This window comes from Scyliorhinus torazame, chromosome 6 (genome assembly GCF_047496885.1).
Source record: "Scyliorhinus torazame isolate Kashiwa2021f chromosome 6, sScyTor2.1, whole genome shotgun sequence".
NCBI lineage: Eukaryota > Metazoa > Chordata > Chondrichthyes > Carcharhiniformes > Scyliorhinidae > Scyliorhinus > Scyliorhinus torazame.
The window spans coordinates 308,457,951-308,472,579 of NC_092712.1; the positions used below are offsets into that span (position 1 = coordinate 308,457,951).

Genomic DNA, 14,629 nt, shown 5'->3' on the forward strand with positions numbered 1-14,629 from the left:
CAGTCGTTGTTGCTGTTGAGAGTGTTCGAGGTCGAGATTGATCCAGAGTCACCGAGGCCAATCGCAATAGTTGGGAATTCTGTTCAGGCAGTGTGTGGTCAGCCGAGTTGGGGTCCTGGGGTCCCATCCAAGATGGCGTCTCCCATTGGTCGCACATGGCCGGGGGTGCACATCATGGCGGCGCCCGACCCTCAAGCGTGGCGTCCGTGGAACAAGATGGCAGCGCCCAGAGGTCCGTACTTGGCCCTGGGATATGGGGGTGGCGGCGATCGCTGGCCACATGGGGCCCATGGAGACGTTTGTGGTGGCGGTCCGGATTCGCCGCTGGATACCACGGCCACCGCTCGGGCTTGACATACCCCCACGAAATGGCCCTTTTTTGCCGCATCCCCTGCAGGTGGATGCGCGGGCCGGGCAGCGCTGGCGGGGGTGCTTGGCCTGCCCGTAAAAGTAGCAGCGGGGCCCCTCGGGGTTGTCAGGCCGCCTTGCAGCGCAGGCCTGCGGGGGAACAGGGGAAGTCTCTGGGTCGGCCGCTGCGGGGTTCCACGCTGCCCAGGGGGCTGCCGTGCGGTCTGGAACGTAGGCGCGGGCATTCCTGGAGGCCACATCCAAGGAGCCTGCAAGGGCCCGTGCCTCCCTGAGACCCAGGGTGTCTTTCTCTAACAGGCGCTGGCGGATTTGTGATGAAAGCATACCTGCCACGAAAGCGTCCCAGACTAAGAGTTCCGTGTGCTCGCTCGCCGAAACGTGCGGGCAGCCGCAGCTTCTGCCCAGCACCAGGAGTACGTAGTAGAATTCCTCCAATGATTCCCCAGGGGTTTGCCGTCTTGTTGCAAGCAGGTGCCGGGCGTAGACCTGGTTTACTGGGCGAATATAGTGTCCTATTAGCAGCTCGATTGCTGCATCGAAGTCTTCCGCTTCCTCGATGAGGGTGTAGATCTCCGGTCTCACCCTTGAGTGCAGGACGAGCAGTTTCTGCTCTCCTGTGTGTGCGTTTTCTGCCGTCTCGAGGTACCCTTTAAAACACGCCAGCCAGTGCTTAAAGATCGCCGCTGAGTTCGCCGCGTGGGGGCTAAGTTGCAGACACTCCGGCTTGATTCGAAGCTTCATCCTTTCTTATTAAAATCTAGCTTATTAAATTGATGCACGATCAATGACCACTAAAACGAGGTTGTAGTCCAACTGAAGGCTTTAATAAGCTAGATGTTTCCCCCAGCAGCTCAGGTGCAGAATGAGGGCTGCTGGGACGGCACGTGTTCTTATACCCTGCCTATCAGGGCGGAGCTATTATGCACTCTAGCCAATGGCAAGCATATAGGTTCTACCAATGGTATTTCAGCCTCTCAGGTACCGTAATACCTATAATACCACACCCCTCCATCACCCCAACCCACAGTCCCATCATGCGTCATGCCTTGTGTCTTGCAGGATCATCTGGCGATGAGGCGGGCACTTCTCATGCCCCCCCCCAACCCCCAACCCAACCACAGGAGGAGAGCAGCAAGGAGGAGGAGGAGGACCCGGATGGGAGCCCTCGACCCGCAGCCAAAGGCACCCCGGAGCACCAGTCCGGGGACGACACGGACTTCCCGTCGCAGCTGTCTCCAACATCCACCACCGCCCCAGAGACACTCACCTCGGTTGGGCACTTCAGTGAAGAGGCTCCTGGGACATTACCACACAGCTGATCCAGTGTAGCAGGTGGAGGTAGAAACCCGTTGGGTCGGACGGTGGTAAGGCGGGATGAACCCAGTGACTAGCTGCCATCCAGACAGGTCTCGAGCTTCTGGAAAGGGTGGTGCCAACAATAGTGGAGATGCAGTTGCAGAGCCAGGGACTACATGAGGGGTTGTCGGCGAGCATCCAGTGCCTGCAGGCGCAGTTGGAGGAGTCCAACCACGTGCAGGAGCAGCAAGTGGTGCCAACCATGCATGCCACCCAGGCTTACACCACACAGGTGGCTTCCATAGTGGAGCTCCTGGGGGCGAAGGTTTCGACGATGGATCAGGATGTCTGAGGCCTGGGGTCCTCTGTACAGGCAGTGGCCGAGTTCCAGGACAGAGCTGCCCTATCACAGGCAGCCATGTACCAGGGCCACCTGAACATTGCAGCACCGCTCCACTCGTGGTATATTATATGTATTACGGCACTGCCCGTATATTAGAGGTACAATGGGAAATCCCTGCCTGCTGGCTCCGCCCAGCAGGCGGGGTATAAAAGTGTGTGCTCGCCGTGCTGTAGCCATTCTGGTTCCAGCTTCAGGAGGCACAACATCTTGTTCAATAAAGCCTCGATTGTTCCACCATTCTCGTCTCGTGGTAATTGGCGGTACATCACCATGCACAATTTCGCCAACGTGGTGCTGAATAACAACCTCCAAAATCTCTCCAAACTTCGGGCAGGGCCAGAACATATGTACATGATTGGCCGGACCCCTCCCATATCGCTCACAAATGTCCTCCATCCCCTCAAACAACCAGCTCATCCTGTACTTCGTCAGGTGTGCCCTGTGCTCCAACTTCAACTGTATCAGCCCCAGCCTCGCGGATGAAGCTGAGGCGTTCACCCTCCGCAGCACCTCTCGCCATAACCCCCCCCCCCCCCCCAGCACCAGCTCCTCCTCCCACCTGTCTTTCACCCCCTCCAACAACACCCTATCACCCTCGAACATCCTCCCATGAATCACCAAGGTGACCCCCCCCCCCACCTCTCCAGCCCCATCACTGTCAACATCCCCTCCAACAACGAGGAAGGTGGTTCGACTGGAAAAGCTGGGGGAACCTTCTTTGCCAAGTCCCACCCCTGCACATACCTAAAGGCCTCACTCTCGCGGAATCCCAACCTTCTCCATCAACTCCTCCAAACTCGCGAATCGCCCTTTCAGAAATAATTCCCTCATCTCCGTCACCCCACCCCTCCCAACTCCAAAACTGAGCATCCAGCGTCGCTGTCTCAAACAAATGTTTCCCTCGAATCGGCATCAACGTCGACCCCAACCCTAACCTAAAGTGTTGCCGGAATTGTCTCCATATCTATAGCGTGGCCCCCACCACCGGACACCCAGAATACTTCCCTGGGGCAAACAGGAGCCGTGCCATGACCAACGCCCGCACCCCTGACCCCTTCCAAGAGCCCGCCTCCAACTTCACCCAAAAAGTCTTCGGCTCCTTACCCCAACCTGGCACCTTCTCAGCGTTCGCCACCCAATAATAGTACAACAGGTTCGGAAGGGCCAGACTCCCTGACTTCCGCCCTCTCTGAAGCACCCTCTTCCTAATCCTTGCAACCTTACTTTTCCAAACAGACGACAAAATCAACCGTTCCAACCCCATAAAAAACGTTTTTGGCAAAAAGACCGGTCGGCGCTGAAATAAGAACAGAAACCGGTGCAAAATATTCATCTTTACTGCCTGCACCCGGCCTGTCAACGATAAAGGGTTGGCCGTCCCACCTCAATAAATCCGCCTCCCACCCCACCCACCAGGTTCACGAAACTCACTCCCACCTGTACTCCCAGGTACCTAAAGCGGCTAGTCGCCACCCGAAACGGCAACCCTCTCAGACCGGCTCCCGCTCCCGGAGAAGACCCCAGAAAAGACACTCACTCTTTTCCAAATTCAACTTCTAACCTGCATCTCCTGAGCAGGCCCATTATATCCCCCACCATATAACCCTGGTTGGAGATGTACAACAACAAATCATCGGCTTACTGAGACACCTTCTGCTCCACCCCCGCCCCCCCCCCCCCACCCCACTTTCCATCCCCTCCCGAACACCTCAGCACAATGGCAGCATTCACTGTTGTTGGTGCTGTCGGGTTAGTTCAGAGGAAGGAAATGGCGGCTGTCCATGGAGTTCTATCAAAATGGAGGCCTCACCGCACAGGCTTCATTGTGGATAATTCTTCACCCTTTTGCTTCTGTTCGGATTTCTCGCCGATAGTGGGGCGGGGGAGGTAACGCAGACGAGCAGGTGGTTATGTGATGCCCGCATTGCAAGTGCAGCAACTATGTCGCACATTTGTTTTTGCTTCTCCGCTCCTCTGGACTGGGAAACTTTCACATTCCTGTCACACAAACGCAGCTGGAGGCATTCAACGGGATTTATTGTTTCTCAATTAAAATCCAACGCACAGCGATCGAATGCAGAACGGCTCTGGCCTGTTCGGAAAACAGGGGAATTTTAAATAGATTTTTTACTTAATCACTTAGAATGTGATAAAGCATCACCAATGCTTCGAATCCTCCCCCCTTCCGTCCCCCCCCCTCCTTCCCTTCCTCCTCGCCCAAGGGACAGGCACTCCCCTTGTATCATGAATACCATGGGTGTATGCCTGAAATATCTACACCCAGATAACAGAGAGTGGTTCAGGTTGAAAGGCATATCCATGGAGAAGGAAGAGTTCCATTCATCCTGCGCCCCCATCCCACCCTCCCCACCCCATCCAATTTTTACTTGAGCCAAAACTTTCCAGCTGTTCCCGCCAGCGGAATCTTCCAGTTAAGCCAACGCCGACCCCCTGCCATGGGTTCCCCAGCAGTGGAGGGTGCGGACAACCTGTTGACAGCAGCAGGGCTGGAGTCTCATGCCCCCGGCCAATTGCTGGCCACCTCCACCACCGCAATGAGGTGGGGAGGGGGAGGAGATATTCTGCCCCTTAGTTTCTAGAATCCATTAAGCGGGATAAAATTAATCAACACTTTGATCAAGCAATCAAGCATGGTTAGCATTGTTTAGTAAATAACAGGGCACTTGGGCGTGGTACATGGTGGTCATGGCAGTAGAAGACCTCCCAGATGTCAGAAGCTCAAATCTCGCCGTGGCATCTCATGCAATTGAATTCGATAAACACGGTAACTTGTGGACTGACACAACCTGGTATCCTTTAGCGACAGGTACCTGGCACTCCATAGCCAGTCTTAATCACCCTGAACAGAGCTAGAGTTAATCGGAGACCAGCAGGAGGCTGTAATCAAACCCATTACAAAAGAGAAGATTGTTGCAGCTTGAGGACATGGAGTATCTCAAACCAGTGTCCTTGGAACAACTTCAGTCAACAACTATAATGCCATGAGTGAGGCTGTTCATTGACCAGTGTACGCTAAGCTACAGTCCTTTTCTTTTTTTAATTTAGAGTACCCAATTTCCAATTAAGGGATAATTTGGCATGGCCAATCCACCTACCCTGCACATCTTTTGGGTTGTGGGGGCGAAACCCACGCAAACACGGGGAGAATGTGCAAACTCCACACTGACAGTGACCCAGAGCCGGGGTCGAACCTGGGACCTCGGCGCCATGAGGCAGCACTGCTAACCGCTGGGCCACCGTGCTGCCCTTGCTAAGCTACAGTCCTAACTTCAGCAGTAACTTCTGCAGCCTGAACTGTGTCCTGGGCACCATGCAAGTTTGAGCTAACCGGTGACAGGTAATACTTATGCCACATTAAGTGGGCCAGATAATTTCCAATGTGCAGAGGCGTAACCAACTCCCCCTGACTTTCAATGGCACCACCACTGCCAAGACCCCCACCCATCAGGATGAGGATGGAGTTCGGGGGCTTTGTGCCTGTCTGACCACTTAATACCCCTTCACTGTCTACAAGGCTCACATCAGGAGTGTGCCGGAATAACCATCGCTGTCCTGGATTGATACTGCCACGACAACATTCAAGAAACTGGGCGGCACAGTGGTGCAGTGGTTAGCACTGCTGCCTCACAGCGCCGAGGACCTAGGTTCGATCTCGGCCCTAGCTCACTGTCCATGTGGACTTTGCACATTCTCCTCGTGTCTGCATGGGTCTTACCCCCACGACCCAAAGATGTGCAGGGTAGGTGGATTGGCCACGCTAAATTGTCCCTTCCTATGGAAACAAAATCATTCCAGAAACTTAGCACCGTTCAAGACAGAGCGTCTGCTTGATTTGGGCCCCTGTAAATAGACTCAGAACCAGTGGCATGCTGTGTGTTTAATCTGCAGGGTGCAACAGCTCACTAACGTTACTGTAACAGTCCCAGCCCAGCCCCACATCCCCTATCGTTAAAAAGAGAGCTCAGCAATGTGATGATAGCAGAATCACCTCCAGGTCACACACCATCCTGACTGTAACATATAACGCCACTGTTTCAGTAGCCAGGAATTCACTCCTTAACACATCTTTGGTGTTACATATATGAATTTTGAGAAGACATTTGATAAATCCATCACATAAGAGACACAGTTATTGACATAAATGCATTATGGCATCAAGGGGAATGAACTGCCGCAAACAGTAGGGATAAATGAAAGATTTTGGATTGGTACAGTGGTGGTGATGTGATGTGCCGCAGGGATTACGTGTTGGGATGATTAGATTATGAGGGCACAAGCCAAACTGAAGAAGAGTTCATAGTTAGGTTGGCAAGCAGGGGTGTCAAGGCAACCGATGCAGAAAAGGTTTGGACAAATAAAAACAGGGAAGGCAAGTTTACGATCATTCGTCGGATACTTTAAACTGGAGAAAGGAATTAACTTGACATCAGCCTGTGATTCAGGTTGACTGGGGATCCTTGTTTCTGGTCGGATTGCTAGCGTCCGGTTTCTCAGGCCTGCAAGGGCCAATAACGTACCTTGGCCGCCTCTGACCTGACTGCCATCCTCCTGCTCTGGGCTTAAAAATTACCTCAATGTGCAAATCTAATTACCAGGCCACACTTTGTGAATCCTAAGTAGGCCCAAACTTGCTTTTAGTCTTGTTCAGAGCCTTGATATTGCGGAGGCGGGATCTCGATTTTAAAGATTTTAACCCTTCATTTAAAATACCTCCTGCCTATTGGGGGTGTCAAAGTTAAAGCTATTGGACGGGAGCGTGTTGTGGGGTCCGGGGAGATTAAAACTTTAAACTGCTCAATATCACCCCAAACTGCTGCCACCATTTTTACCATGGCGGGTTGTGTGACGTGTCTGTCTTCCATCTTAGAGAGGAGGAAAAATTCAGATGGGAGCCAGATTTAAGTTTAACAGCTTCCAGCTAGGACTTTCTGGGGTCAGGAAACCCGGCATCTCAATGGAGGCACAGGCAGTCGACGACAGGATATAAGTGCTTGCTAGCGGACTCCTTGCAGGACAGGTGCAGCAGGAGTGCTCCCACTGGACCCCTCAAGCAACCCTTCTGCTGATTCCAGGTAAGAACAATAGCTTGTTTGTATAAATCGCTGATTTGTAGCACTGCATCCGATTCTTGTCATTGCATTGTAGTGGAGACACCAGGCTTTGAAGAGAGTAGGGGAGCGGGCAACAAATTGATGCTCGTGTTGGGTTCAAGAACTGAAACGCTTGTACCCTTTCCCTTACTCCCCACAGTCGGTGTAGATTTCTAGTGAGGAATATGAGTGAGTTTCTCAGCATCCAGGTTGTGTGGTCAATTTGTTTTAAAAACAGCAAGTTTTTGTGGGTTTAAATAAAGAGGATTATTTATTCACGCATTCATCCTGAAAGTGTAAACTCTATGGCGATTACTCAGCACTCACCACGCACATGTGCACACATACACGCACACATAAACACACACTAATAGGCACATGCACACATGTAAACATGCAAGTCCGCACACACACAAACACACGCACACAAACATATACACACAAGCTCACACACACAATCACACACAAAAATGCACACAAACGCACACAAGCACACACACACTCAAGAAAAAATGTGGTCAAGAGAATAGTGTGCTTTCGCTCGTTGTCAAAAAACATTCATAATTTGCATATCTTGCTTGTTGTCGGGGAACATTTATCATGGGCCCAGTCAAGAAAAGAATGTTCTCCACTCTTGTACTGTAGTTTAGCTGAGTTCAAATAGCTCAATTCGGATATCAGGATGATTGCAGGGTTCCCTCAAAGAGATGAATGTTCAGTCAATCATGAAACTAGGCACTTGTGGTTTCTGTAACAGGAGGTCCAATTACTTCACAGATAGACTTGGAGTTAGGAATCAGACTGGGAGGCACTTTAATATTTTACACGCTCCGGGTTCCTAAAGCTTTTTCCTGATCTGCTGTTTCTTATGGGTGTTCTCTGTCAGGATCTTTATCACGTTTTGGCAAAATTGAAAAAGTAGAAACCTTTTTCCCCCCAAAAGATTTCCTTCATCCATAAAATTTGTAAAGGTACATTCCATGTCAGTTCATAAAGTGGAAAATAAATCAGTTTCTTTCAACACTGTATGTGCGGCTTGACTGAGGTGCCTCACTACACTTGCAATGACATGTTATATTTACAATGAACATTTGCATTTCATGCCAAGCATTCTCTGGTGCACACAGCCCAAGAGGTTTTAACAGCATCCCTTGGTGTACTACAGTGGAGGGGTCCGAGGTGGTGACCTTTCCCCATTGAGGTTTTACTGTAGCTGCCCCAACCTCTAGTGCGACCCTCAGTACATAATCCTGGACCATGGAATTTGCCAGTCTGCAAAACACAGACGTGGACAGCTCTTTGCATTGGAAGGCCAACAGGTTTATGGCAGGCCAAAGAGCAAGTTGATGGTCTTTTGGCAGCAATTGTTGTTTATCTCCGTGTGCGTGCCTGGGAACTGTGAAGCTGCTCGGGATGACTCTCGACAACAACCATTGTATCTCTTCCCACCTCCTTTCCAGGTTCCAGAAGGAGGTCCACGACGGTCTCTCCCTCACCATCAACCCCTGCCCTGCACCCCCTTCCAGGGCAGCGGAAGGGACGATACTGTGCACCTGCAGGAAGGACCTGCTGGGGGGTAAAGAGGAGGAATTGAGGAACATTAGAGAGAACGCAGTCTTATATTTTTCGAAAAAGTAACCAAATCGACCACAGCCGCCTCCTCTGACCTTACACATGTCGATATTACTGATGGACAAGCAAAATAAATGAGGCAGCACTTGAAGCCTTAGCCATCCCCATGTGGGTTGGTTACGGTGGGTATCTCTGGTGGGAATTATACTGAACTCTAATTCGTACTCAATCCTAGGTTGAAACCATCCCTGACTCTGCCAACCTCAGTTAATTGGCTAATACGGTAATTGCATTGTAAGGTGCTTTAAATCGGCAGCTAATCAGCATGGAGGCATGTCCTCCATCCTGTAATGTCAGCTTGCAAATAAAGAATTAAACTCAATCCATTTGTTTTAACATTGATGGATAACATCCAAAACATGTTACTGCTCAGTCCGCCAGACTGCAAAATAATATGTAAAGCTGAACGTTACGGCAGGACAACAGTGAGGAAATTATCAAAATTATGGGCTGTACTATTGTAAAAGGGAAATATTCGGAACGGCTGTTTCATGGATTTGCAGTTCTGTTGGAAGGACTGTGCGAATTTTCAATTGGTTTCTTTCAGTTAAACCGAAGGGAAGCCTAGGTACGCAGGGGACCCACTGTTTAACAGAGGGTTATTATTTAATTACATGTTTGCGGTTAGCTGATCAAATGGTCTTAAGAGAAAGGATAAGAATCATGTGGTGCCAATGCACTTTAATTGAAATCAAATATCTCAGATCCAGTTTCTTGTTAAATTCTCATAGAGTAATAATAGATAGCTGTATAACACTAGAGGATCTCCAGCTCCCATTTCTATCCCCTATCCCATTATGTTCCCACCCACTACCCATACTTACTCACATCTCTAACCTTCTTCCTTCTCCCTTTAACTAAATGCTTAATCTATGTATCACTTCACCATCACAATAACAATTTGTGATGTGTCTCCAGTTCAAAGAAGGTGTGTTCATAATGAGGCCAGACAGGTTGAGTATCAACTTGTAAATCCTTCCAATGCAAACTAATGGCAGGCGGTAAGAGTGGGAGAGATTTCTGGTCAGCAATGTGATGGAAAGAACTTTGGAGTCTCTACCATCACTATCCAGAGCTCCTGACTGCAACATGTGTGTAAAGGTGCATGTTGCCAAGAGCAATTCAGACGTGCAAGACACCACCACCATCAATGCCTCCAATATAGAAAAACATGACAGACCATTTCACAAGGTGTGAGGGTGACCAAATAAATGATGGATATATTACGAACATGCAGAGGGAAGCAGAATCCAGGCAAAGTAAGGATTGTCAGACTATCTGGTATCCAATCTTAGAGGAACCACAATTTGCTCCATTCACATTGGAACACTAAAGGTCATATTCTCTGGCTCCTGCCACAACGGTCACACCCTATACCCCTCCCTCTTTGCCCACCATCAAGGCCCTGGCCAAGGCAGAGTTGTTCACAACCCTAATAAACACTGAGGTGAACCTCTGACCCATTAACCTTCCCATTACATCGACCATCCACCTCAATACCATCGCTGATCTCCTATCTGATCCACACATCTGTCACTTCCTATTCTAATTCTCTGAGCTTCTTTGCATCTCCCTCTATAAAATCTCCCTTCATAAATTTCACCCAAAACTCTGCAGCCCCTGTTCTATCCTACACCTAATCCCACATACCCATCACCTCAGTCCTCGCTAACATATTTGCTTCAAAGTTAGATTTACCACCCTTCTGTTTAAATCTCCTTCACGGTTTCACCTTCCCCAAATCTGGAATCCCTTCCATGCCTGCAACGCCTAAGGACCTTTAGTCTGCAGACTCTGGCCTCTTGTTCATCCCTCCCTTTTCCCCATCTGCTGTCTCGAACCCAAGCTCAGGAATTCCTTCCCAATTCGTCTCCCTTAAAACTGACCTACAATTTTTTTCCCTCAAAATTTAATGTGCCCAATTCTTTTCTTCCAATTGAGGGGCAATTTAGCGTGTCCAATCCACCTAGCCTGCACATCTTTGGGTTGTGGGGGCGAGACCCACTCAAACACGGGGAGAAAGTGCAAACTCCACACGGACAGTGACCCAGGGCCGGGATCGAACCCGGGTCCTAACCACTGCGCCGCCATGCCGCCTAAACATATCTATAATTAATAACGGGCGCAATCTTCCCAAAAGGGAACAAAGTCCCCGGGCGAGCGCATTTAGCCGCACGTTTCCTGGCGGTCGCAGTGTCAAGAAACACATGGCTTTTCAACGCGACTCACTTTGAACGATAATACTAATCTTTATTAGTGTCACAAGTAGGCTTACATTAACACTGCAATGAAGTTACTGTGAAAAGCCCCTAGTCGTCATACTCTGTCACCTCTTCGGGTACACTGAGCGAGAATTCAGAATTCACCAAGGGGCCTAAACGGGGAACACGCAGCCAAGGCCGCACATCTCCCCGTTTGTATAACGGGGAGCTGCGCTCACCAGAACTCCCCGTTGCAGCGAGAGTTTGGAACCCATTTTTAAATTGCATCCTGATTTCCGAAGCCCGCAAAAAATATCCCAATCACCCCCCAGCCTGAACGCAACATGGGGGCACCCCCCCACCCCTATGCACCGCCCAACACCCACGCCAGGCAACCCAGGTCCGATCGCGCGCATGCATAAAATGCCAGCTTGGCACCTTGGCAGTGCCAATCTGGCACCCTGGCAGTGCCCCATCAGCTGGCAGTGCCACCTGGGCACTTTGACAGTGCCAGGCTGGCACCCAGGTGGCACGCATCCGGATATCCAAGCACTGCCAGGCTGGCATTTTCCCTGTGCTGTGGATCTGCCCCAGGGTGCCCTGTGGGGGTGGGGGCCTGAAGACCCCGTTATAGGTGAGTTGGGGGGTTTGGGGACGTGTCGGGGGGGTCGAGAGATTGGGACGCCATTTAAAAATGGTGCCCTGATCTCCTCCTGCACTGAGGAGTTCCAGCAAGCGGAGCTCCTCAGTGCAGAGAACGGGATTAAATATGGCGTCATCGGGGCGTTTCCCGCTGAGGCCCCTATCTACCCGAATGAGCGTTCAATAGAGTTTCTTGACTGCAAACACCGGCAAACACCCAGCTAAACACTCTCGCTACGGGAGTCTGTTCCCATTCGGGTAGATCACGCCCATTATTTGTATGAAGCCTTCTTGTACATAGGTTAATTGATGGACGTAAGGGCAGAGGGATGCAATAGCGTGGCCCTTTTAAGGGGCGCATCCTCGCGGTCCACATGACTGGCTCAGGACCTATCATGCGGAAGCGCTTGAACCTCGGCCAATGAGGGACCTGCGCGGGTCCCAGGGATCGGGAGTTTGGTCAGAGAGAACCCAGGAACCAGAGTGTTAACACCTATACTGTGCCTGTACATAAGTTACCCTTGCTAGTTGCCAATAAACACTTTGTTCTTCATTATTGTTATTGCCTCGAGCCGCCAAGCTATAAATGCAAGCTGTTGATGTTGGTTGCGAAGGACGAGAGTGATTTGAAGTCCAACGCTATCAATGAGGAACACCACTCGGGGAATCATTCACCTCCAGAAACTGTGGGCATAATTTCCTCGGATTACTGTTCCCCAATTGGGAAAGCTCACAACTCGGGTAGACCATTTCACATTGTCATAAACCCAAATTCATCATAAAATGGACCATCTCCATTCTGTCATTCTCGCAGCACAAACAACTAGGAAAGTGCACTGGGCAGGAATAGAGCTCTTATGCAGCACTCCTCTGAGACAGGGATTGTGCTGTATTAACAGCACGTAAGTACTGAGATTAAGGATTCATGAAGACAACATCCAGGTTATTAGACATAAAATAACCAAACTAATCTTTTGCGACAGATTGCAGTTAACAATAATCCCTCGAGTTGATTCGTTTGCATGACTCAGGTATTTCATTGGTGCAGCATGAGTCAGATATCCGACTGAACCAACGTTAGTATTTTAATGTTTCAGATTAACCTTCAGCCTATTCTCATTTATATTCCTGCTGTAGTGGGGTGAAAGCGATAATTGTCCAAGAACGGCGCTGGAACATTCCTCGAAGCAGCGTTGCTTACATGGTAAATTTAAAGTTGTGCGTGGGAGGGATATACAGGCAATTATTTTGTTTTAATACAGGTCCCGGCTATGAATAGTTTCACAAGTTTTTCTTCACTGTTTTGCCGAAAGGTATATGATTGAGATGATATCCATGGCGACAGATATACTGGTTTCTACAGAGTTTATTTGACGGTTTTTGACATATGCTAGTGGCACAATGAAGTCACCAGGTTAGCAAAGACACCCAGTCAGAATGCTCTGGGGCGAGAGTACCTTCAGTCAATTATCTACTCTATATTGGGTTACACAGTTTGACTGCATGAAGGGCCCTTTAAATGATTGACTCATTGTTTTAATATCGAAGCCAAAGCTGGCGTGAGCAATGCTGTAAAGTCAGATAATTTATCGAACAAAACAAAAAGCAAGACAGGGTAGCTCGATTCACTTTTGAGTTCTCAGTGTGTGAAGTGAGAAGCTGCCTTCCATTAACTGGACGTAACATCATTCAAGCAAGCTGGGAAAATGCTGAGGAAATCAGAAGCACAAAGGGACTTGGGAGTCCTTGTTCACGATTCTCTTAAGGTTAACGTGTAGGTTCAGTCGGCATTTAGGAAGGCAAATGCAATGTTAGCATTCATTTGTTTTTAATAAGTTTAGAGCACCCAATTCATTTTTTTCCAATTAAGGGGCAACTTAGCGTGTCCAATCCACCTATTCTGCACATCTTTGTGTTGTGGGGGGAAATCCACGCAGACATGGGGAGAATGTGAAAACTACACACATTATCAAAGAATTTACAGTGCAGAAGGAGGCCATTCAGCCCATTGACTTTGCACCGGCTCTTGGAAAGAGCACCCTGCCCAAGCTCCACACCTCCACCCTATCTCCATAACCCAGTAACCCCACCCAACACTAAGGGCAATTTTGGACACTAAGGGCAATTTATCATGGCCAATCCACCTAACCTGCACATCTTTGGACTGTGGGAGGAAACCGGAGCACCTGGAGGAAACCCACGCACACACAGGAAGGATGTGCAGACTCCGCACAGACAGTGACCCAAGCCGGAATCGAACCTGGGACCCTGGAGCTGTTAAGCAATTGTGCTATCCACAATGCTACCATGCTGCCCACACGGACAGCAACCCAGAGCCAGGACTGAACCTGGGACCCTGGCCCTGTGAGAATGCAGTGCTAACCACTGCGCCACCGTGCTGCCCCAATGTTTGCATTCATGTCGCGAGAGCTAGAATACAAGACCAGGGATGTACTTCTGAGCCTGAAGAAGGCTCTGGTCAGACCCCATTTGGAGTATTGTGAGCAGTTTTGGGCCCCTTATCTAAGGAAGGATGTGCTGGCCTGGGAAAGGGCCCAGAGGAGGTTCACAAGAATGATCCCTGAAATGAACAGCTTGTCGCATGAGGAACGTTTGAGGACTCTGAATCTGTACTCGTTGGAGTTTAGAAGGATGAGGGGGATCTTATTGAAACTTACAGGATACTGCGTGGCCTGGATAGAGTGGACGGGGAGAGGATGTTTCTACTTGTAGGAAAAACTAGAAGCAGAGGACACAATCTCAGACTAAAGGGACAATCATAGAACATAGAACATAGAACATAGAAAATACAGCACAGAACAGGCCCTTCGGCCCACGATGTTGTGCCGAACCTTTGTCCTAGATTAATCATAGATTATCATTGAATTTACAGTGCAGAAGGAGGCCATTCGGCCCTTTGAGTCTGCACCAGCTCTTGGAAAGAGCACCCTACCCAAACTCAACACCTCCACCCA

General features: G+C 49.7%; 1 long non-coding RNA gene across 3 annotated transcripts in view; it reads left to right on the top strand.

Annotated features, from left to right (window-relative positions):
- The window catches only part of LOC140425577 (uncharacterized), an 81,616-nt gene that overhangs the window by 17,260 nt on the left and 49,727 nt on the right, over positions 1-14,629 (top strand). For all 3 annotated transcript variants that reach the window (XR_011947898.1, XR_011947899.1, XR_011947897.1), the window contains exons 2-3: positions 6,957-7,161; positions 12,792-12,858. This is a non-coding gene — a long non-coding RNA (uncharacterized lncRNA). The remainder of the gene's footprint in view (positions 1-6,956; positions 7,162-12,791; positions 12,859-14,629) is intronic.